This window comes from Mustela nigripes, chromosome 5, assembly GCF_022355385.1.
Source record: "Mustela nigripes isolate SB6536 chromosome 5, MUSNIG.SB6536, whole genome shotgun sequence".
Taxonomy (NCBI): domain Eukaryota; kingdom Metazoa; phylum Chordata; class Mammalia; order Carnivora; family Mustelidae; genus Mustela; species Mustela nigripes.
This window is the reverse complement of record NC_081561.1, coordinates 8,785,078-8,807,954: the sequence shown is the minus strand read 5'-3', so window position 1 is coordinate 8,807,954 and position 22,877 is coordinate 8,785,078.

Here is a 22,877-nt window from a genome sequence, read left to right as displayed (position 1 = left end):
ACATCTTTGTCAATAAAAATCTTTCCATGAAAAACAGCATGAAGTTTCCTCAAAAAAAAAATTTTTTTTAAAATCTGTGATATACATAGACCAGTGGAACAGAGTAGAGAGCCCAGATATGGACCTGCAACTCTATGGTCAAATAATCTTCAACAAAACAGGAAAAAATATACAGTGGAAAAAAGACAGTCTCTTCAATAAATGGTGCTGGGAAAACTGGACAGCTATGTGTAGAAGAATGAAACTCGACCATTCTCTTACACCTTACACAAAGATAAACTCAAAATGGATAAAAGACCTCAATGTGAGACAGGAATCAATCAGAATACTAGAGGAGAACATAGGCAGCAACCTCTTCGATATCAGCCACAGCAACTTCTTTCAAAATATGTCTCCAAAGGCAAAGGAAACAAAAGCGAAAATGAACTTTGGAGACTTCGTCAAGATCAAAAGCTTCTGCACAGCAAAGGAAACAGTCAACAAAAAATAGAGGCAACCCACGGATAAGGAGAAGATATTTGCAAATGACAGTACAGACAAAAGGTTGCTATCCAGGATCCATAAAGAACTCCTCAAACTCAACATGCACAAAACAGATAATCATACAAAAAAATGGGCAGAAGATATGAACAAACACTTCTCCAATGAAGACATACAAATGGCTATCAGAAACATGAAAAAATGTTCATCATTACTAGCCATCAGGGCGACTCAAATTAAAACCACATTGAGATATCACCTTACACTAGTTAGAATGGCCAAAATTAGCAAGACAGGAAACAATATGTGTTGGAGAGGATGTGGAGAAAGAGGAATCCTCTTACACTGTTTGTGGGAATGCAAGTTGGTGCAGCCACTTTGGAAAAGAGTGTGGAGGTTCCTTAAGAAATTAAAAACAGAGCTACCTTATGATCCTGCAATTTCACTAGTGGATATTTACCCCAAAGACACAGATGTAGTGAAAAGAAGGGCCATATGTACCCCAATGTTTATAGCAGCAATGTCCATAGTTGCCAAACTGTGGAAAGAACCAAAATGCCCTTCAATGGATGAATGGATAAGGAAGATGTGGTCCATATACACTATGGAGTATTATGCCTCTATCAGAAAGGATGAATACCCGACTTTTGTAGCAACATGGACAGGACTGGAAAAGATTATGTTGAGTGAGATAAGTCAACCAGAGAGAGTCAATTATCATATGGTTTCACTTATTTGTGGAGCATAACAAATAACATGGAGGACATGGGGAGATGGAGAGGAGAAGGGAGTTGAGGGAAATTGGAAGGGGAAGTGAACCATGAGAGACTATGGACTCTGAAAAACAACCTGAGGGTCTCGAAGGGGCAGGGGATGGGAGGTTGGTGGAACAAGGTGGTGGGTATTAGGGAGGGCACGTATTATATGGAGCACTGGGTGTGGTGCAAAAAACAATGAATGCTGTTACGCTGAGAAGAAATTAAAAAAAAATCTGTGATATAGTAATGTCACTATTGGGTATTTAACCAAAGAAAATGAAAACACTAATTTGAAAAGATATATACACCTCTATTTTATTACAGCTTAATTACAATAGCAGGATATGGATGAAAGCAACTCAAGTGTCCATTGATAGATGAATGGATAAATTGTGATATATGTACACAATGGAATATTACTCAACCATAAAAAAGAATGAGGTGTTGTCATTTGTGATAGCATGGATAGGGATGGACCTATAGTGTATAATAGTAACTGAAACAAGTCAGACAAAGGCAAATATCATATTACTTCACTTACATGTGGATATGAAAAACAAAACAAATAAAAAACAGACACAAGAATAGAAAACAAACTGGTAGTAGCCAGAGGGGGTGAGGGGAGGGGGGTAATACAGATAAAGGGATTTAAGAGGTACAAACTTCTAGTTTTAACATAAGTAACTCATGGAGATAAAAAGTACAGCATAGGAAATATAGTCAATGATATTATAAAAATATATGGTGATCGATGTTGATTATACTTATGGTGAGCATTAAGTGATGCATAGAATTGTCAAGTCAATATGTTGTACATCTGTCTTTTCTCCATTGGATATTTTTCTTCCTTTGTCAAAAATTAGTTGACCATAGATTTCAGGGCCCATATCTAGGCTCTTGATCTTGTCTGTTTTTGTGCCAGTACCATGTAGTCTTGGTGATCACAGCTTTGTAATTTAGCTTGAATCGGGCAACCCAATGACCCCAGCTTTGTTTTTCTTTTTCAACATTTCCTTAGTGATTCGGGGTCTTTTCTGTCTATACAAGTTTCAGGATTGTTTGTTCTAGCACTTTGAAAAATGCCATTGGTATTTTGATCAGGATGGCATTGGATAGATTGCTCTGGGAAGAATAGATATTTTAAGAACGTTTATTTTCCAATTCATGAGCATGGAATGTTTTTCCATCTTTTTGTGTCTTCTTCAATTTCTTTCATAAGTGTTCTATAGTTTCTAGAGTAGCTCCTTTACCTCATTGGTTAGGTTTCCAAGGTATCTTATGGGTTGTGGTGCTATTGTAAATGGAATTGATTCCCTGAATTCTCTTTCTACAGTCACATTGTTGGTGTATAGAAAAGCAACTGATTTCTGTACCTTTATTTTTTATCCTGCCACATTATTGAATTGCTGTATGAATTCTAGTAATTTAGAAAGTGTCATCTTTTGGGTTTTCCACGAAAAGTGTCATGTCATCTGTGAAAAGAGAGAGTTTGACTTCCTCTTTGCCAATTTGAATACATTTTATTTTTTTGTTGTCTGATTACTGTTACTAGGACTTCTTGTACTATGTTGAACAATAGTGGTGAGTGTGGGCATCCTTGTCATGTTCCTGATCTTAAGGGGAAGGTCTCAACTTGTCCCCAGTGAGAATGATATTCACTGTGGACTTTTCATAGGTAGTTTTCAAGTCAAAAAATCAGCAGAAGACATGAACAGACACTTCTCTGAGGAAGACATACATGTGATTGACACATGAAAAAATATTCAATATCATTAGCCATCAGGGAGATTCAAATCAAAACCATACTGAGATACCACATTAAACCAGTTAGAATAGCAAAAATTGACAAGGCAAGAAACAACAAATTTTGGAGAGTCTCTGGAGAAAGGGGAATCCTCATTCTGTTGTTTGGAATGCAAGCTGGTGCAGCCACTTTGGAAAACAGTGTGAAGATTCCTCAAAAAGTTAAAAACAGAGCTACCCTATGACCCAGCAATTGCACTACTGGGTATTTTCCCCAAAGATACAGATGTAGTGAAAAGAATAGCCACACACACCCCAATGTCCCAGCAGCAATGTTCATGATAGCCAAACTATGGAAGGAGCCCAGACACCCTTGAAAAGATGAATGGATCAAGAAGATGTGATCCATATATACAATGGAGCATTACTCAGCCACCAGAAAGGATGGATATCCAACATTTGCATCAACATGGATGAAACCAGAGGAGATTTTACTAAGTGAAATGAGTCAAGCAGAGAAAGACAATTATCACATGGTTTTACTCATTTGTGGAACATAAGAAATAGCATGGAGAACATCAGGAGAAGTAAAGGGAAAATGAAGGGAAGGAATCGGGGGGGAGATGAAACATGAGAGACTATGAGCTCCAAGAAAAAATCTGAGGGTTTCAGAGGGAAGGAGACTGCGGGGATGGGTTAACCTAGTGATGTTTATTAAGGAGGGCATGTATTGCATGGAGCATAGTGTTATATGCAAACAGTGAATCATCAAAAACTAATGTTGTACTCTATGGTGACTAACATAATTTTTAAAAAATGTCTTTTTACCAATTCCTCTTCTATTTAATCTTTCAATTGAGTACAGCCTCCTCTTTGAGAACCCCTTATTTCTGAGTTTATCTGCTACCAAAACATCATCATCCTTTCTGACTCTATGAAGTCTTTTTCTTTGTCCCTGTCAACAATTCCTTATAGTCTTCATTCTCCTTTAATGACGGAGACAATGCAAGATTCTCTATTAAGTCATGTTTTTCTCTCTTTGTGCAATGTCTTAAATTAATATATCCTTCCATGGATTTATTGCAATCTCGATAGCAAAGACTGCCAGATCTCTCTCTTTTTTCTCTCTTCAGCTTTACACTTATGTTTCCAATGGCTTCCGGACATTTATATTTATATGCCTATTTACCTTGATATGTCCCCAATGTTAAGGTTCTCACAAGTCCAATTGCTCTTCCTGGCTTTTCTATACCTGTTGAAAATCTATGTTTCCAGGCTTCAGATTTCATTAATGTTTTAACTCCTAATTTTTCCAAACTCCTATATTCAACCAGTAGCCAACTATTGAGGATTTTAACTCTAAAACACCTCTTACATCTACATAATACTCCCCAATTCCACTGCAGTTTTCATGAACTGTCACTGTATTTATTTTAATAACCCTATAATTAATTTCTTTACAGTATCTTCTCATCTAACATAATATCTTTAAATCTGCTTACTTAAATTCAACCACAATCAAGTTATTCATCCATCTAAAAATATTAAAAGATGTAATCAGATGATTCATCATCATCTACAGCTTTTAGAACCAATTCCTCACAACCATGCTGTCTTTAACCAAAGACCCACTCTCTACTCCTTTGAGTAGACCTATAGAAACAACTCCTCCTTTGACATTTATAAATGCCTTTATATTTCCTCTACCTCTCAAAACTTTTTTCCACCATCTTATTTTTTTTTAATATTGCCTATGATGACTCTAATCTTATGGAAAGACATATTTAAGATAAGCTTGGACACCTTGTTAGGAAAGTAAGGAAACTAAAAGACTACTTGAGTCATGTTCTAGGACACAGGAGCAAGATGAAGTATTCCCCAGTGGCCAAAGGTGGTGTTTCCATTGGCCAAAAAGGATTGTAAATATAATGGGTTACATTACATCATGTATAAAAAAAGTAATGAGTTTAAATCTATATTCTTAAATTTTATAAGAAAATGATCCCCATCCTTTAAGGTCCATTTCTAATGTGAGCTTATCCATGTATTACTTTTTGATTCTCTCAAATGTCTTGGTTAGCGTTCCCTTTTGGACCCCTATAGCATTTTGCTTTTACTACTAATATTCTATTTTTCTTAATATATACACATCTAATAATATGGACACCAGAGTATTCCAAAAATCCATGCTAGAAGTCAAGATTTCATTTCAAATATACTTAAATTTTCTTTGATTGGTAAATGACTCATTTTTCAGCCCTAAGAGTTCTAGTAAGAAGCAATATCTTAGAAGACCAAAAATTTTAAATAAGGTATACTATTCTCATTTGTTTTCATAACTTTTAAAATTATTTTTGCTAAATTTATTATGTAGTACTTTTTGGCTGTTACCTCACTTACTTTAGCAAGTACAATTATTATTTAAAAATAACATTATTGTAACCTCTTAGATTACATCTACCAAGATCAATTTTATTGCTGCTTCATAAACTTATTTGTGGATTAGTAATATGTATGAAACCACAATTTGATAATTATACAGAATATACAAATAATAAAGAAACTAGTTTTTAAATTGTTTAACAAAGATTCTTATATGTGGTTTACTATTGGAAAATTAATAGACTAAGAAGAGTCTGGGTTATTATTATAATCCCTACAAAATTTATAAAACATTTTTTCTATCATTTCAGTTTCCCTTGATTCTTCTTATACAAATATAGTGTAAATTCCCATTCCTGACACCTTTGTTATTGACACCATTATGTCATTACCAGTTAATTTAAGAAACTAAAGAAATACATCTAAATATCTCAAAAAACAGAACTTCTAACATATGCCAAAATTAAAGTAGCACAGTGAAGTAAGGATTTAAAGTAAGTGATTGGATAACTCAAGGCTTAAAAGACACTTTAATCTCAATAATCTGAAATCACTATATATTATTAATATATAGTAATATATTATTATTATTATATAATAATCTGTGATGACGAAAAAGTTCTCTAAATCTGCACTTTAGAGGGGTGCTGGGTGGCTTAGTCAGTCCTGGGATTGAGCCCCACATTCAGCTCCCCGCTCAGCAGGAAGCCTGCTTCTCCCTCTCCCCTGCCCTGTGTTCCCTCTCTCTCTATCATTCTCTCTGTCAAATAAAAAAAAATAAAATCTTAAAATAAATAAATAAATAAATAAATAAATAAATAAATCTGTACTCTCCAACACAATAGCCAGTAGTCACATGTGGCTACTGCCACTTGACATGTGGTTAACATGGCTGAAAAACTTAATTTTTTATTTTATGTAATTTTAATTACTTAACTTGTCCTATGTAGTGAGTTGTTATGGTATTGGACAATACAGAGCTAAATCTTTGTTTGCATCCTTGACTTCTGGCTATCATGAGTGTAACATTTTCAGTAACAAATGCAGACAAACAAAAAGCACAAATAGATCATTTACAACTGAAAATACAACTACTATTATTAATAACTACTGACAATCCATATATTCTAAGTGCTATTCCAAGTTCTTTACATAAGATATTTGATTTAAAATTCAGGATATTTATATGGCATAGGTGTCATACAGATTTAGATTTTAGAAAACAAGAAAAAACCCCAGAGAAGTTATGTAACATCTCCAATATATTGTCTAGTAAATGGCAGATTCAAGATTTGAACTTAAGTGATCTGACTCCACAGCTCATGGAATTGCTTTTTGCAACTACACTTGCAAGTGAAAAATTACCTAATCTCTTTAGTAATCAAAGAATCATAGGCAAATTAAAATAAAACATGTTATAACTTGTCACCCATTAAATTAGCAAACATTTAAAAGACTATAGTATCCAATAAACACTCTTACTTTTTTCAGGTAGAATAGTATAATAGTTGATTAACATAATTTGGCAATAAGAGCTAAGAATTAAAATAATCTCCATATATTTTATTCATTTCCGTTTTGGGAATTTACCCTGGAGAAAAAATTAACAAGAAGAGGTAATGTCACCAAGATGGTAACTTAGGACATTACTGACTCTTCTTCCCCTCACAAAAACAACTAAAAATTATTCAAGAACAAGATACCACTCAGAGAATCCTAGAATATGGGAATAAAACTGAGGCAACCACAGAGACCATGACTGACTTCATCAGAAGGGTAAGAAAAGAAGTACATGTTGATTGCATTGCCCTTCCCCAAGGCCAGCACAACACCATGCCAATGGTCTTCCCTAAGCCTCCATTTCCTCCAGCAGAAAAAGAGAACCCAGGATGGACAACCAGCTCCTCCACCCAGCATGGTGGGTGAGTCTGTGCGAACCCCTACTCTAATATTGCACCACAGGGGTTGCATGGGATTCTGTGGGGTTCAACCACTGGGAATCTGACTGTGATGAAAAAGGAAAGGGTTTTGCAACAACCAGCGCATGGATCATGGGTACCAATCCATGTTCACACCTATAGTGCCCAAGTAGTAATACCAACCAGAAGCCTTGCTCTTCTACAGAACAAAGTTGACAACCTACTGTCCCTCAGGGCAGGAAGATATTTCATAGCCCCATCTACTTCTGAATATAGTACCCAGTCTCAACCATCTAGTAAACCTGACCAGAGAACCCAGGCAACCACTGAGCCCATCCTATAGTCTCACCTGGGTAGGGAACAAAGACATCAGTCCTACCCAAGTGTTCACAGCCAGTGGCACAACCAAACATCCCTGTCTTTAGAGCTCAAACAGTTGCCTCACCCCAAAATAGATCATAATAGGAAGCCCCACCTGCCCAAAGATATTGCTAACAGATATACCCAGAAACAGAAACTGAGCCGATTGATGAAGGACTGTCTACTGTCTGCCAAAGCAAACCTATAAAGTCTATAAGAGCAAACCTGTTATTCAAATGTGCAGATATCAACATAAGGAATCAAGCATCACAAAAAATGAGTAAATATGAAACCACCAAAGGAAATGAATTAAGCTCCAATAACCGACTCTACTGGAAAAAAAAATCAGTAAACTTGAATTCAGGATAATCTCCTTAAGGATGTTTCATGAACTACAAGAAAACACAGCAGACAATTAAAAAATAATGAAATAATGCATGAAAAGAAATGAGAAGTTTGACAAGGAAATGTCCTTGCACCCATAAACAAAATATAACAGAAATCTTAGAGTTGAAAATACAATAACTGAACTGAAAATTCAGTAGTTTCACAAGTAAACTTGACCGTGCAGAAGAAAGAATCCATGACCTAAAGGATAGGACACTTGAAATTATCAAGTCAGAGAAGCAAAATGGTTAAAAAGAATGAAAAAGAGTTTTAAGATCCTATGGTATGGGAATTATAGAACACAATGAAAAGAAACAATGTTTGCATTTCTGAAAGGAGGAAAGAAATAGGGACAGAAAGTATATTTAAAGCATTAATGGTTAAAAAGTTCCCAAACCTAGAAAGAGAAATGGACACCCAGATCCATAAGATCCAAAGAATCCTAAATAGGTTGAATTCAAATAGGATCACACCAACGCATATTATAATTAAATTGTCAAAATCAAGACAAAGAAATAATGTTAAGAGCAGAGAGAGAAAAGAGAGAAACTATAAACAAGGGAATACTATAAGACTTGAGACAGATATTGCAACAGAGCTTTTTACACCAGGAGGGAATTGTTGATAAATTCAAAATCCTGAATGACAATAAATGTCAACCAAGAATTCTATACCCAGCAAAGCTGTCCTTCAGAAAAAAGGAGGTCCCAAATAAACAAAAGCTGAGGGAATTTATTTCTACCAGGTCTGCCTTATAAGAAATGTTAAAGGGAGTTCTCTGAGTAGAAGCAAAAGAATGATAATGAACATCATAAAACCATTAAAATGGTAGCATAAATATTACCAGTAAGGATAAATTTAGATTCATAGTTAGATTTTGCCATATGGTAATATTGGTGCATAACTCACAACTTCAGTTTAAAAGTTTAAAAAAATGAACATAGTAAAAATGACCATAATTATAATAAACTGCTATTAATTACACAATATAAAATCCATGTAAATTGTAATAACAATAACCTAAAATGTGAGAGGGAAGAAAAGTTAAGTGTAAAGTTTGTGAATTCTGTTTAAGTTAAGTTGTTATCTGTTTAAAATAGGGTATTACAGGTCAAGATGTTTTATGTAAGTCTCATGGTAACCACAAAGAAAAATCCTATAGTCTTTACACAAAAGAATACAGTAAAGATGTTAAAGCATACTGATACCAAAAGACATCCAAAACCAAAGGGAGCAACATAAGAAACAAGGAATGATGAATCTATAAAACAAACAGAAAATAATGAACAAAATGGCATTAGTAAGTCCTTAGCTACCAGTAATTATTTTAAACCTAAGTGAATTACAGTCTCCAAAAATAGATGTAGAGAGGCCAGATGGAACACAAAAATAAGATACAACAATGTGCTGCCCACAAGAGATTCATTTAAATGAATCTTAAAGAGACACATAGATCAAGGGTGAGGAATAAAAAAAAGACATTTCAAGCAAATGGTAACTTAAAAAAACAAGGGTGGCTAAACTTACATCAGACAAAATAGACTTTAAGTTAAAAAGGGTAAAAGAGAAAGATCATTGTATAATGGTAAAAGGATCAGCATATCAAAAAAGATATAACAATTATTAATACTTATGCACCCAACAATGAATTCATATTGTTAAAATGTTAATACTACTAAAAGCCATCTGTAGATTCTGAATCAGAATCTGCATTTTAACAAAACTCCAGGTGACTTCCATGCACATTAAAGTTTGAGAGGCACTAATGCAACATGCTCTAAAGAATGAACATTCTTGCTGCTTCTTGGTTATCTATCTTCCAGGCTATGATAACTAATCAAAGATTAGAGTCACTTCCCTTAATTATCAGGGACTTATTTGCATAAAGAATACCTTTATAAATGAAGATTAATCATGCCATCATTCCTGGGAACATTGCTGTATATGTAGATGATTCAAAGAACACTCTGCACTTTCAAAATCTTGAACTTCTTAACTCCAAATGTTTCCTCCAGTCCACTTTAGCAACTCACTCCATTGGCTTGACCCTAGATGGGATCTATAAACAGGAGCAATAAGCTCTTCACTAAAATTAGACATCTATCCTCTTAGGTCATCCTCTAAGGAGTTGTCATAGAATTCTTCCTAAAATACTGTAATATGTTATCGTGATTGCTCCTGGTTCAACCATTCACTATAACTTCCTTTGAAGCAGCTACCAGACTGTTCAGGTATTTTTGTGTTTACACATCTCTTTCCTCCTCTCCTCTCCCAACTCATAGATAGAAAGACAATTTCCTATCATTCCTATGACAGAAATACTTAGCACAGTTTCTGTCTGAAGGAAGGCACTCAGTAAATGCTGTTTGAAGAATGGACACAGTCTTAAGTTTTTATCTGCTTTCAAGATCCTCTATGCTCAGTCATTTGGATTAAGTATGATTACCCTCATTTTGCAAATGAGGAAACCAACATCCATGACCTACCAAAGATTAGAAATGGAATGTGTAGCAAAGCCTACATAGAAACTCTCATTTTCTGCCTCTATTAACCATAATTTTCTCATTTCAGTTTTTTTTTGTTACAGTTTACAAATCTGCCTAGGTTTCAAGTCCTGCCACAGTCTGGCTTATGCCTGACCATCTGTTGGTAAGGAGTGTACTTTTTCTGGCATATTCAGGTAAATCTGCCCACTGATGCACTTATATCAAGCTTCTTCCTTCCTCTATTGCCTACGTTTATAACTGTTGGCCTAAAGGAATTCTTTAATCCTTATACTAATCCAACTCATCGTTAAGCCAGTCTGTAAAATTCTATTGCAATGTTACCGCATATCGCACAATTTTAGAAAATGTAGTCCTTGCTTTGTATGGCTCAAATATGCATACAGTAGAGTGATCATCATTTTAGTTAAATAACATCAATTTCCCCCAAACAAAATTCTAATTCAGTCTCTATGGTATATTAACTGTAATTATATAAAATAAAATTTTGCTGCTAACACTAGTTCACAAATGAACATGTGCATATCATGATGTGCATCACAATCAGTGACCAATACCCTCATTTCCTTCAAAGTCTGTCAGTGACTGGTCACTACATCTGTCATAAATTCACACACAGACAGCAAAGCATGTTGTCAGGTTGACTCCTTGTCTCTCAGTGATAAATCAAGTGGCATTTTGCAAAAAGGAATAATCAAAAGAGGGAACTGATCAACAAAGACAAAAATGTAGCAAAGAAATGAAAAGTGGTAACATTGGAAGTGGAAATAGAATCCCATGGAAATGGAGTTAATAAAAGAAAGAGCTGACCTTGAGAATATTGACACTGCTGTTTTTCAAGAGATTCTAGATATGATGTCAGAGGAACTTAATGGTGAAATTGCTGACATAAAATAAACAAAACCTCACAGATATTTTTATGACATATAAAACGTAAAAGATAAAATATCAGAAGCTGATCCAAACCTAGAAAAGAGTGTGATAATTTGCCAAGGCATAGAAATTACATATGCCTGCACTTTCAAAATCTTGAGCAATAGCATAGTTTCAATTTGCATAGTCATATTATGGCTCCATACTGTCAGGGAAAGTAAGGACTGCCACTGTTTGATTTTTTTTTTTAAGATTTTTAAAAAGATCTCATTTACTTTATGTATTTGAGAGAGACATTATTTTATTTATTTGAGAGTGTGAGTAGGGGAGGGTCAGAGGAGGGGGCTCAAGGGGGAGGAAGAAAGACAAGCAGACTCTATACCAAGCAGAGCCTGACCTAGGGCTCAATCTTATAACCCAGAGATCATGACCTGAGCTGAAATCAAGAGTTGGCCACTTGACTGCCTAAGCCACCCAGGTGCCCCTCTACTTGATTTTTTAATGTATATTTGTTTCATCTTCTTCTCAGCTAAACTGTGAACTACTTGAGAATGGTGGTACTCTTTTGTCATTATACTCACTGAGGAAAATGCATACAACATAAAATTCACCATTTTAACCATGTTGAAGTGCACTATTGAGTACATTCTAGTATGTTCACCATATTGTGCAACATTATCACTATCTGGTTCAAAAGCATTTGCTTTTCATTTCATCCATGTTGTGTCAAGCATCAGTACTTCATTCCTTTTTGTGGCTGAATAATATTCTATATAATATACCTTAAATTGTTTATTCATTAAGAAATGGGTATTGTTCTCTATGTTTTGCCTATCATGAATAATGCTGCTATAAAAAGTTGTGTATATGTTTTTTGAATTTATGTTTTCAATTTTCTTGCATACAGACCTAGGTGTAGAATTGCTAGATCATATGGTAATTCTGTGTTTAACTTTTTGAGAAACCATCAAACTGTCTCCCATAGCAGCCAAACTATTTTACATTTCCTCCAGCAACTTATCAGGGTCCCAATTTCTCCACATCATTGACATTTGTTATTTTCAGAGGGTTTTTTTTTTTTTAGTTATTATTATTCTAGGCATCCTAGTGGGGGGTGATGTGGTATCTAAGTATAGCTTTGATTGTCATTTTCTTAATAATTAATGATGGTGAGCATTTTTTGTTTGCTTGTTGGTTATTTGAAACTTCTTTGGAGAAATGTCTATTCAAGCCTTTTGCCCATTTTTAAGTTGAGCTGTTGTCTTTTCATTGTTGAGTTGTACAATGCTCTATATATTCTGGATGATCAATTATTATCAGACATGTGATTTGTAAATATTTTCTGCCATTCTAATGGTTGCCTTTTTTTTCTGATGATTGCTTTTTAACTTGTTTGAGAGTGTCATTTGATGCACAGGAGTTTTTAATTATGATGAAGTCAGATTTATGCATATTTTTTTATTTGTTGCTTGTGTGTTTAATGTGATATCTAAGAAACTATTGTTAGATCCAAGGTCATGGAGAAGTATCCCTGTTTTCTTCTAAGAATTTTGTACTTTTAGTTCTTTATTTAAATCATAGATCTAATTTTAAATATATATATTTTATTTATTTATCTGAGAGAGAGAGAGAGAAAGAGAGCATGCACAGGGGAAAGGGCAGAAGGAGAGGGAGAAACTGACTCCCTACTGAGCAGGGAGCCTGACATGGGGCTTGTTCCCAAGACCCTGAGATCATGTCCTGAGCCAAAGAAGATGCTTAACTGACTGAACATAAATCATAGATCTATTTAGAGTTAATTTTTGTAAAAAGTAGATCAAAGTCCGAATCCATTCTTTAGCATTTGTATATCCAGTTGTCCCAGCATCATTTATTGAACTGATTATTCTTTTCCTTACGAAGTTGTCTTGACTTCTATTTCAAAAATCAAATGCACATAGACATATGGGCTATTTATGGACTCTCATTGATCTACATGTCTATTTTTATAACAGTACAACAGTGTTTTGATTACTGTAATTTTATAGTGAGTTTTGAAATTCTGAAACTTGAGTCCTTCAATTTTGTTCCTTTTTAAGATTACTTTGGCTATTCTGGGTCCCCTGTAATTATACAAGAATTTTACTGTTTGTCTATTTCTGTACTAAGAAATGCAATTTTTATAGGTATTATATTGATTTATATATAAGCCAAATTTGGAGAGTACTGCCATCTCAATAATATTAACTCTTTCAAACCACTAACACTGGTTGCAATTCCATTTATATGCCCCTTTTAAAATTTCTTTCAGTAATGTTTATAGTCTTAGTGTCTAAATTTTATACTTCTTTAAATTTATTCCTTTTTGATGATATCTTGAGTTAAATTGTTTTCTTAATTCTATTTTTGGATTTCAGTATTAGTGTATACAAACACAACTGATTTTTGACACTGCAGCTTTTCTGAATTTGTTGATTAGCTTTAATAGTCTGGGGGGGAGTGAATTTCTTACTATTTTCTATATATAAGATCATACCACCTGTGAATAGAGATAGTCTGAATTCTTCCTTTCCAATATGTTTGGCTTCTATTTCTTTCTCTTTACTAATTGATCTGGTTAGAACTTTCAGTAACTGTTGAATGGAAGCGGCCATAGTGGGTATCTCTGTCTTGTTCCTGATCTTTTGGGGAAAACTTGTCCTCTTTCCCCCATTATGTGTGGTATCAGCTGTGGGTTTTTCATAAACCCCCTTTATCATGTTTATGAAGTTCCTTTGTATTTCTAGTTTGTGAAGTGTTTTCTATCAAGAAGGGGTATTGAAGTTGGTCAGGTGCTTTTTCTGCATCAATTGGGATGACCATGAGGTTGTTTTTTTTTCATTCTATTAATGTGGTGAATCACATTGATTGATGTTTTTACATGGAACTATCCATGCTTTCCTGGGATAAGTCCCACTTGATCATGTGGTATGATAATTTTAACATGCTGTCATAACCTTTTTGCTAGTATTCTCTTGAGGATTTTTGCATCTCTATGCATTAAGGATTTGGGGGTATAATTTTATTTTCTTGTGATGTCTTTGTCTGGCTTTGGTATCAAAGCAAAGCTGGCTTCATAGAGTTAAGAATTGTTTCTCTTCTGTTTTTATAGTTTGTTTTGTTTTTTATAGATTTTTATTTTACTATTTATTTGACAGAGAGAGAAACAGTGACAGAGGGAACACCATCAGGGCGAGTGGGAGAGGGAGAAGCAGGCTTCCTGCTGAGCAAGGAGCCCAACACAGGGCTCAATCCCAGAACTCTGGGATCATGAACTAAGCCAAAGTTGGATGCTTAATCAACTGAGCCACCCAGTCACCCTCTCTTCTGTTTTGTTGTTGCCATATTTAATAGGTGGTTCAAATCATGACCTTCCAAGATCAAGAGTCACATACTCTACCAACTAGGCCAGCCAGACACCACTTCTGGTATTCTTTTCTGGAAGAGCTTGAGGAGGATTGATGTTAATTCTTCTTTAAACACTCAGTAGAATTCAAACATGGTACATTTTTCAGTTTGTGTGTGCATGCGTGTATGCCTACATATTTGTGTATCTTTCACGGTGCTTAGAAGGGCACTAGACACAGAAATAAATAAATAAATAAAATGTGCAGATAGATTTCAAGCCAAGAAGGAGAAGTCAGTTTCTTAAAGGGTAAGTAAAAAACTTTTTGTAAATATCTTTATTGTATACAAATACGTTCATCTAACACAATCCCAGCCAGGCCCTACGATGAATTTTCAAAAGGCTAGCATGCTGGAGTGGTTCACACGCATGCTATGGACAGAGAAAAAAGGAACAGTCTCTCTTAAGTGGCTTGAAAGAAAACCTCCGAGGTAATGTACTCCCTCACCTTCCAAGGAGAAACTACGCAAAAATCCATAAATGGATTAACGAGCAGAACTGTGGCTGAAGAAAACCAGATTAGCTCTGCCAAAGATGACAGCCCTAAAATGCACCAAGAAAATATCCAACAATAGAAAAGAGAAATTATCTGCTGGTAAAAATTCATGATGCTGAAAGCAGACACCACTCCTCTAATTTAATAATTGTAGGATCCCTGATGGCAGGAAGAAGCGGCGTATGTTTGAATCTTTTTCAAGATTTAATTAAAACCAAAATGGCACTGATTTCTTTTCTCCTCCATGATTCAAACAGTTTCACAGTGTACCAACAGACAAGCCACGGTCAGAGGTAATGACTCACCACATTTTCAGAAGGGGATTTTAAGAATCAAAGATACGCCGCATAGAATTACAAGGAATAAAGTTCCACATGCCGCTTCCAGAGCTGTCCTTGTCTGTCCCTTGGTCGCACGCTCCTGCAGCGCTGCTCACACAGAGTGACTTCCATGAGGGCTGGCTGGCTGCCTGCCTGACTCCCTGGGATCCCTGGGCAAAACTGTGGTCACCAGGGCTTTCGCTTCTCCCTGGGAAGAGGAACACTGTCTCTGTACCCAGGAGGGAAACTTACAAGATCTCAGACTTCAAGGGAAGCCGAGATTCTAACGGAGTAATTCGGTCTGCTTGGTATTTGGTGAGATATGACCCCCACTGTTAGATGTTTCTCTTTTGACTACCTGCTGGAAGAAAACAGGGCCACACACTAATTGCCAAACCCCTTTTTCAAAATCTTCCGATTCACGTGCTGCTCTCAACCAATCGTCCTTTAGCAGGAGTCAGGCAAAATGTGTTAGATTTACTGCATTTAGCAGAAAACAATCTGAGAGTTACCATCCGCTCTGTAAGACATTTTATACTACCCTCAAGAAAGGAGCTAGGAGGAAAGTAGCAAGCGGAAAATGGTTGTTAGTAGGAGAGCAAGGGCTTTCCTAGATTTGGTTCAGCTTGTGAAGCTGCAGAGGTAAGCATTCATGGCTTATTTGCTGTGTGGATTTCTGAGGCCCAGATCTCATACCTCTTACCTTTGGCTAAGCAGGTCAAGTTTATGGAGAGAGGATTCCCCAGCAAAGGAGCTGGGCGGGGATACAGGTGAAGGACCTTTGGTGCCATGTCTCTGAAAAGTGCCAACTAAAATTTCAAGTGCTGCTCCAGAAAATTAAAGGTATGACTAAAAATAATATTAAAATTCCCAGTGGATTTTATTCATCTCTGCTTTGAGCTGTAGACTTTTTAACTCTCAAATTCTATAGACAAACAAATAAATAAAATAACACAGAGCATGCAGATTTGGAACTGAAATGGAATCATTCAGAGAACTGTCTGAATTAGAGAAAAGGGCAGCCTATATAGTGATCAGTGGAGTTGCTCAAAGTTAATGCCAACTACCATCAAGAAAACCATGAGGTCCAAGAATTCCTCCTTCATTAAATCAGATAATAATCTCAAGTTTGCCTTACGCATACATATGTGGATGCCCACCATCTGCCTTCCATAGCCACTATCAACTCACTGTTGTCATATTTGGCCATTAATTACACTTTATAAGAAATTTTCATGGTACCTAATTCTTACCATTGTTTTAGCACTGCTGAAAATTCCATAAATTTTACTTAACCAACAGCTATTTCTTAGGCACGTGTTCTTATGATTCTCAAATTAAATTCACGTCTAAAATAATTTAACCTGGGGCACCTGGGTGGCTCAGTCCATTAAGTATCTGACTTTGGCTCAGGGTCCCCACATCGAGCCCCTTTTCAGCCTCAGAGTTCAGCACTACTTGTCCTCTCCTTCTCCCTTGGCTTCTGCCCCTCCTCCCACTCATGTTCTCTCTCAAATAAATAAATAAAATATTTTTAAAAATATGAAATATGATAAAATAGTATAAACTAATGACTGAGACCCAAGACTTTGGAATAAGGTAGGTCTGAGTCCAAATCTTGGTTTTCCACTTCCCAACCCCAAAGGGTTATTTAAACTTTTTTTGTTTCTGTTTCCTCATCTGAAATACGAGGAGTGTGCCTATCCCAGGGTTACTGTAAACATTATCTGTGAAATACCTGACACTTTTCAGTAACTATTCATAAAGGTACCTGTTAAATAATGATATAATAAAAGTAATAGCAATAGCAATGATGATATAAATGACATTGTTGTTGTTTTTGTCTAGTTATTTACCTAGTCAACTGCCATACATTTATCTTCTGTATTCCGTGGGTTTAGTTTCATTCCTATCTTCCTAAGGTGAAAAAATTAAAAACAAAGCACGTGTAAGCATCCACACCTTTGTCTAAAAGATAAACATGGTGGCATGGAGGCCAAGGTCAGGCTATGTAGATGGGGGCTAAAGGACTGTTGGACCCAAGGGAAGGCCATAGTAGCTAGAAGAGTAGTTTAAATGGATGAGGCAGTAGAGGGAAGGATGGTTAGGAAGAAATAGTCAGGGGAGTCAGCTAACAAGAGGTATTCATCAGAGAGCCAGACAGAAGGGACCTTGAGGAACCCTGAGCACTCCCTAATGCTTTTGACTAACTCTTGTATCACTACTCCTCTTCAAGGTCAGTGAGGGCTGTTTCTTTCCTAGGTTGTGCTTGTTTAGTTTAAAGTATTTACTCTTTTTTTTTCCCATGTCTTGTGACGTTCTTCCCATAAAGAGTTACTCTAAAAACAGACCCATGTCAAAATACCAGGGACTCAAGGTCTGTGTAAACTAGGGATGCGATAAGTACATCTTAAGCTAAACCCCTTTTGTAGGTACATCTAATTTCACCCCCTGACACCGAACCCCACGTCTCATGCTTGCTGATTCTCTTTGGGGATTTGAGCCTTTAACTACTCCCAAGCCCAAAGCTGGCCTAATTCTCCCAGCAGCACAGTTAGTCCTGGAGAAGTTGTCTCTTGTTCTCCTCGAACCCAAAGTTTATCCCCTAACTTTTGGTTAAATGGTTCTTCCTGAAGCTAGTGAGCAAACGTTCCAGAGCGTACTTCTTCCATAGCAGAGCGATTCAGAAACCAAGGAGGCTGGCGGCAGTCTGATTAGTTCAAACCTGGCGCTGCAACTTGCTGATCCTGCACATGGGGGAGGCTACTTAACCTCTAGAGTCAACAGCCTAACCCCTAGAAACAGGGGCAATAACAAAATCGATGTCCTGGAGTTGCTGTTAGTTAATTTTCACAGAGTGTGAAGAGTAGAGCATGATACCAGTCAAGCTCTGTTCGAGCGTCCATTAAATTAAATGTTAGGTAAACACTTGAACTCAAACTTTGTTACCTCACTCCTCTGCCACAGAAACTTCACAAATGAGCTCGTCCTCTCTCTGTGCTCCTCACGCTTTCATTCATTTGCTGGTCATCTACCAAAAATTCTAATTAATAAAGAAAAAATATGAACTCAGAAATTTAACTTGCCAGATGTGTCATCTCAAACTCCCTGACTGCCTCAAACACCAGCATACCCCTGGATTTTACTTCTTAGGTAGCAACATAATGAACACCATCCCTAGCATTGCACTCCTTCTGGTTCCAGACCAGTGAAGCCTGAACTCTCTCTAAGGTTTTCTCAGAGACTCTGAGCATGGTTTGGGGATGGGTGGACATGAGAAGACAAGGAAGGCAGAAGATGGCTTGATGGAACAGTATCAGGGCTTGAATAGACATTAGAGGGAAACCTGATAGCCGCATTATCTTCTCCCACTTCTCCAGTGGTTTGGTTCAAGTCAGAAAATGTTTAAATTGCATGACCAGATGCTCCATAATGTACCAGTATTGGTTGATTTGGTGCATAAATGGCAATAATGATGCATAGTCTTTGCTGGAAATGCCATTACAGCTGTGTTAATGGTTATTACATTTTCCCCAATGAAATGGCAAAAGGAGAGGTGGGTCGATGAATGAACAGATAGGGCAAGCATGCATGAGCATAGAGTCACCTCCTTGTGGGGATATCTAACTAGCTTAAAGGGACAGTTTAATGCACAGCACCCCCCCCCATATTTTCTACTCATACAGGTAATATTTCAGTATCTATTTTCCACCTAATGTAAATGGACTAAAAAATATTAAGATGAAAATATAGCTGATGTAAGCCAAGCAGCCTATATAAATGGTAAAACTTTTATTTCTATCAGTCTATTGAATGAGCCTAGCTTCATGAGTATATCTATCCAGTTCCCATAATCTGTTTCTCTTTCCATCCGTGAAGTCCATCAGTCAGCTTCTATCAATATTTTTCAAACAAAAGCAGTGGGACTGTGCCATTGGCTGATTTAACATAAAGCTGTTCAATCTTTTTGAACAGTAAGGAAGTAAGGAAGAATGTTACTTCCAACTCCCAGGTTCAGACATAGTTGACTTGAAAATATGATGTCTTCATTATCACTTTTCTGGGGTTGTCAAAATTTATTGACAAGCCTACAACAAATACTTCATTTATATAAGTAAAGTAGATTTGATGGGTTTTTTACTAAAACTCAGGGATTAAAGTATTTTCTGATAGTATTCCTAATCTGTCATGTTAATAAGGAAAGAATAAATAATTTTCATATCAATATGACAACTGTTTAAAGATTGAGATATTATATTGCTTACTAAAAGTGATGCTGGGATAGGAAAAAGTTTGGTTAATTATAATAATATTTTAACAATAATAATAACCCCAAATAAGAGTTTAGGTGTGGTTTTTTTAATATAAATTTTTTAATAAAAAATAAGGTCTTTCACTAGAATGGTTTGATAGACAAGGATAGGATTTTTCGAAATGTCAAGATATATTGTGTTTTGACATATACCCATAAATAAGTTTTCCAGACCTTGTTTATATGCTTGGATAGTGCATGTTCACTATTATCATGTGTAACACAGTAGTCACCCAAATATAATAATAAGGCAAAAGAAGCACCTGGGTGGCCCAGTCAGTCAAACATCTGCTTTCAGCGCAGTCATGATCTCAGGGTCCTGACATCAAGCCTTGAGTCAGGCTTTCTGCTCAGTGTGGAGTCTGCTTGTCGTTCTCCCTCTGCCCTTTACCCCTGCTAGTGCTCTTTCCCTTTCTCTCTCTCTCTGCTCTGTCTCTCAAATGAATAAATAAAATCTTTTTTAAAAAGACAAAAAAACTATCTTTTGTTAATTAAAGAAAGATCTTAACCCTACAAATACTGCTCAGAAATGCTGAGTGAAAAATGTTTGTTATGCCACAGTTTCTACTGTTAGCTATAGTCAGCAGAGGACAGTACAAGGATTCCCCTACTAAGAACAATTAGAAAAATTAGCTAAAGCATGAGTCATAAGTTTGAAAACATCACAAAATTCTTGAGACAACCAGGAATTGAGGAGCCAAGGTGTTGGAGAGAAAGGAACGAGATTAAAATGGGCTTACTGCTTTCTCTGATTTTCACCTTGGCCATTTGCTGATTCTTCGCATTGGGTAAAAAGTGAAAATCTGAGTATAGAAGCTGGACCAGAAGTGAAAAAGGCCAGCAGAGTGTTGTCAGTCTCAGATTAAGGGAGAAACAAAAATTGGAATTCAGGGTGTCCAAGGCAGCCTGGAAAGAGGCCAAGAGACTGGAGAAATGGGATGGGTGAAGAAGTGACTTATCCTCAAGGCCTTTACCAAGCTCTACAGCAGTGAGACAAGGGGTTAAGAAGCTAAGCTGAGGCATTCTGAAAAATCAGAGTTTTCAGCAGTTTTTCAGGGCTTTGAAAAGAAACACAGTAGTTCAGAACTCACCAAGGAGTTGGGCACTATAGTAAATACCTCTTGTAATCTCTAGAAGACTAACCCTTGGAGGCTGGATTAGAAAGAGTTATACATAAATAAATAAATAAATAAATAAATAAAATTTTTAAAAGATTTAAATTTTAAAAATAAAAAATATAAATAAATTAATTGATTAAATTAAAAAAATAAAGTTATACCAAGACTGCATCATGACTCAAGGCAACTCCATTTTCTTTTTTTAAAGATTTCATTTATTTGACAGACAGAGATCACAAGTAGGCAGAGAGGCAGGCAGAGAGAGTGGAGGAAGCAGGCTCCCTGCCGAGCAGAGAGCCCTGATGCAGGACTTGATCCCAGGATCCTGGGATCATGTCCTAGGCTAAAGGCAAAGGTTTGAACCCACTGAACCACCCAGGCACCCCCAGGCAACTCCATTCTTAATGGATAAATATAAAAATTCCCCTTGTGTTACACAAGTTTTGATATATTACACATTTTAAAATCTACGTATATTATAATACTTTTTAACATGGAAAGTTAGGTAACTGGTTTGATACTTTGCTAAAATATCCATTTACATAAAATAGAAATACATAAAAACATATTTAAGTAGTTCTAATATATAAACATGTAAGAAAATATATATTTCATTGTACTTAGCATATTAACATATACTAAGTATGTAGGTATAAATTTATATTTTCTATACGCATTTATGGTGATCTCCAAAGGAAAGACTGAAATCAATTATCTGAATATTTATATTAAAAAGTAGAAAAGGAACCATCAAATCAAATCCAAGGGAAATAAAAGCAATAAAAAAGAAAGTCACAGCAAGATTGATAAGTAAAGGAGACAGATGAAATTCATTACCAATATCAGAAATGAAAAGAGACTATCACAACAATCCTATAGTTTTTTGTTTTAATATTTAAAAGATAGTATGTTGTGAATACTTCTGTGCCAATAAACTTGAAAATTTTGATGAAATTGGCAGATTCCTGGAAAACCACAATTAAAAAGCTAATACAAGAATTAATAAATCTAGAAATGAAATTGAGTCATCTGCTATTAATATACTTCCCAAATGGAAATACCAGACTGAGAAGTCTTCAGTTGTGAGTTTTTTCCAATATGTAAAAAGAAAGAAGCCTATGTATATATAAACAGTTCCGGATAATAGAAAATGAATAAACACCACCTAGTTTGTTCAATAACAATTATGCCAGAAATAAAAAGTAAGCAAAAGATTGTGCCAACGATCCCATATGACTTCTCCATAATAACAGTCAAATTTATTAGTGAGCAGTTGCAAACACGACTGACTGCAGGCTTTGGATATCACTGTTTATTATTATTATTATTTCCAAATAGCATGCAATAATGCTTAACATGGGCAGAACGTGTGGCAACTTCTGTGAATATGATCTTCTTAAACAGCTCTTCAATTAGACAGATAATCAATGTCTCATATCCAAAGGACTAGTCTATTCTTCCCAGAATAGAATGCTCCCAGACAGAGGCATGTTCTGAAATACAGAGAATCTTCCTCTCATGACTGGAAAAATTGGTGGTAAATAGGACCACATATTCCATGTATCTAGATTCCTCTTTTTTTTAAATTTTTATTTTTATAAACATATATTTTTATCCCCAGGAGTACAGGTCTGTAAATCACCAGGCTTACACACTTCACAGCACTCACCAAAGCACATACCCTCCCCAATGTCTATAATCCCACCCCCTTCTCCCAAACCCCCTCCCCCCAGCAACCCTCAGTTTGTTTTGTGAGATTAAGAGTCACTTATGGTTTGTCTCCCTCCCAATCTCATCTTGT